This window comes from Cebus imitator, unplaced genomic scaffold (genome assembly GCF_001604975.1).
Source record: "Cebus imitator isolate Cc_AM_T3 unplaced genomic scaffold, Cebus_imitator-1.0 Scaffold153, whole genome shotgun sequence".
Taxonomy (NCBI): Eukaryota; Metazoa; Chordata; class Mammalia; order Primates; family Cebidae; genus Cebus; species Cebus imitator.
In genome coordinates this window covers 97,291-100,664 of record NW_016107468.1, presented here as the reverse complement: position 1 = coordinate 100,664, position 3,374 = coordinate 97,291, and the positions used below count along the sequence as shown (strand labels likewise).

The following is a 3,374-nucleotide window of genomic DNA, read 5'->3' as shown; positions in this document are numbered from 1 at the left end:
CTTCATCCTTTATAGGCTGTAAGTCAGCTGACGGCAAAAATACCAGTAAGGGGCAGGCATGGTGGCTCACGCCTGTAATCCCAGCACTTTGGGAGGCTGAAGTGGGTGGATCACCTCAGGTCAGGAGTTCAAGACCAGCCTGACCAACATGGTGAAACCCCGTCTCTACTAAAAATACAAAAATTACCCAGGCATGGTGGCACATGCTTGTAATCCTAGCTACTCGGGAGGCTGAGGCAGGAGAACTGCCTGAACCCAGGAGGCGGAGGATGCAGTGAGCCAAGATTTCACCATTGCACTCCAGCCTCGGTGACAGAGCGAAACTCCATCTCAAAATAAAAAAAATAAAAAATAAAAAAAAGTGCTGGGCACAGTGCCCAGTGTGAGCTATGCCTCCCAGAAAGCAGTGTTTCAACCATACGATGCAACCTACCTAAAGGTTGAGAAGTCAAGGTCAAGGCGGCCCAGCCCCCATGCTGCTGCTGACCCTGCAGACAGGCCAGGGCCTGGCACACACTTGTAGAGCAGTGGCAGTGCCCACCTCGTGCCCATGTCTTGCACACCATACTGAGATGGTCAGAAGTTCCCACTTCCTGCAGGGAGAGCCGGTGCAGCGGGCATCCTGGGCAGAATCAAACGGGTCAAACCAGCTGCTCCCCAATCCAGGGACCAATTTGGGCTGGTCAGTAACCGCCAGAACCTCCACTTCCCACCCCAACAGAGTCACAGGCCCATGCCCAGGACACTCCCACGACATCAGCCAGACTGTGCACAGCCATAGCTCCCTGCAGACTATGACACATTCTCACACCCACCAGTTCTCTCTCTCTCTCTCTCTCTTTTTTAAGACGGAGCCTCACTGTCGCCAGGCTGGAGTGCAGTGGCACGATCTGATCTCGGCTCACTGAAACCTCTGCCTCTCGGGTTCAAACAATTCTCCTGCCTCATCCTCCCGAGTAGCTGGGACTACAGGTGTGCGCCACCACGCCCACCTAATTTTTTTTTTTTTGTATTTTTAGTACAGAAGGGGTTTCACCATGTTGGCCAGGATAGTCTCCATCTCTTGACCTCGTGATCCACCCGCCTCAGCCTCCCAAAGTGCTGGGATTACAGGCATGAGCCACTGTGCCTGGTCCCCTCTTGCCCCCTCCAATCTCATCTCCACCAAGCAGCAGATGTGATTTCCTTAGCCCATGAATCTGTCACGCAGCTTCCACAGCTACCTCAGCTCTTAGAGCAAAGCCCCGGCTCCATCCCAGGTCCCTGGCCCCGTGGGGTCACCCAGGTCAGCCTCTGGGGTGTGATCTTTCCCTGGCTTCCCCCACTGCCCACTCAGCCAGCCTCCCTGCTCTGTCGAGTTTCTGGGTTTTTGCTTTTTTTTTTTTTTTTTGAGACGGAGTCTCACTGTCACTCAGGGGGAAGGCAGTGGCGAGATCTTGGCTCACTGCGACTGTCTCCTGGGTTCAAGTGATTCTCCTGACTCAGCCTGCTGAGTAGCTGGGACTACAGGCGTGCGCCAGCATGCCCAGGTAATTTTTGTATTTTTAGTAGAGACAGGGTTTTACCCTATTGGTGAGGCTGGTCTCGAACTCCTGACTTCAGGTGATCCAACCGCCTTGGCCTCTCAAAGTGTTGGGATTACAGGTGTGAGCCACCGCGCCCAGCCTTTGCTCACAGTTTCTCGTCTCTCAGGCCACGGGTCTCTGCCTGGCACAGTGCTCCGGCCCCACATCAATAGGGCCAATGCCAGGCCATTGCCTGAGTTCTGCCCTCACCCCATTCCTCAGGGCAGCCTCCCCATCAGGCCAGCCCCTGAGAGTACCCTGGCACATGGCAGAGTCTGTAGGGAGACACCAATGTCTGCCACCACTGGCCTGTGGTCTCTCTATCCTGTAAGCTGGAGCGGCTGGAGGGCAGGAACCATATCTGGCCATGCTCACCACCAGGTCACCCAGGGGAAGTTCAGGCACGGTGGCATGAGCCTGTAGTCCCAGCCTCTTGGGAGGCTGAAGCAGGAGGATCGCTTGAGTCCAAGAGTTTGAGGCTGCAGTGAGCTTTGCACCACCGCACTCCATCCTGAGTGACGGAACAAGACCCTGTCTCAAAAAAAAAAAAAAAGCAGAGCCCTCACCCTCGCCAGGGCAGAGAGGGACACAGCTCAGTGAACAGTAGGCAGGCACTTGTCACTTGTCACGGCAGACAAGTTATTAAACTTCCCTGAGCCTCAGTTTCCCCATCCATAAAGTGAGGATGATAAAATCACATCACAGCACAGGCTTGAGGATTCAACGGGGCCATGGGTGTAAATACTTCCTCTCGTTCCCCTGCCCGCAACCCCAAAGCTCTTCCCAGGAAGCTCCAGGAGAAGCCTTCGCCAGGTCCCCAGAGCAGGGAGGGAGGACTCCAGGCAGCAAAATCCTTTTGCGGGTCCCTGCTCTGGGTCCCCAGACCCCCCGCCTTTCTCCGCTCGGCCTTGGAGCTCCGAGCCTGTGCTCCTCATTTCGGGTTGGAATAACCTCCCACCTTCCCCAGGAAGCCTTGTAGACTGGACACAGGGACCCCTGTCCCCTCAACAGCTCCTCACACCCCAGGCCCAGAAGGCCCCATCAGGGCCTTCCCTGTACCCTGTGAGTCACTTCCCAAGGACAGCACGACACAGCCCTGTCCCGTCCATCTGACCACCACCAGCCCAGGTCGCCGCTGTATTCAGACTCCAGAAGACTGGGGGGTTACCGTCCCCTTTCCAACCTGGCCCCAAAAGCGGGGACTAGTGGAGAAGAGGGGCCTGGGCGGGAAGCTTTCGGCTTCAGTGACCCACTATGCTCAACCTCAACAACTCTGATCACTCGGGTTGTAGCTGATAAGGCATCTGCACCTCCTGGCCCTGGGCAAGGGGCCATCATCGTTATTATTAATTATTATTATTATTATTTGAGACAGAGTCTCCCTCTGTCATCCAGCCTGGAGTGCAGTGGCGCGATCTCAGCTCACTGCAACTTCCGCCTCCTGGGTTCAAGTGATTCTCCTGGCTTAGCTTCCCAAGCAGCTGGGACTATAGACACAAGCCATCATGGCTGGCTAACTTTTGTATTTTTAGTACAGAAAGGGTTTCACCATGTTGGCCAGGCTGGTCTCAAACTCTTGACCTCAGGTGATCTGCCTGCCTTGGCCTCCGAAAGCGCTGAGATTACAAGTGTGAGCCACCTCGCCCAGTTTTGTTATTATTATTGAAATAGGGTCTAGCTCTGTCACCCAGGCTGGAGTGCAGTGGCACAATCTCGGCTCACTGCAATCTCCGCCTCCCAGGCTCAAGCCGTCCTCCCACCTCCGCCTCCTGAGTAGCTGCGATTACAGGCACGTACCACCACGCCCAG

The 3,374-nt window shown here is 55.4% G+C and overlaps 1 protein-coding gene across 1 annotated transcript in view; it reads right to left on the bottom strand.

Moving 5' to 3' along the window:
• CLIP2 (CAP-Gly domain containing linker protein 2) overlaps positions 1-3,374 on the bottom strand; it is a 93,712-nt gene that overhangs the window by 49,932 nt on the left and 40,406 nt on the right. The gene's annotated exons all lie outside the window — the stretch shown is intronic.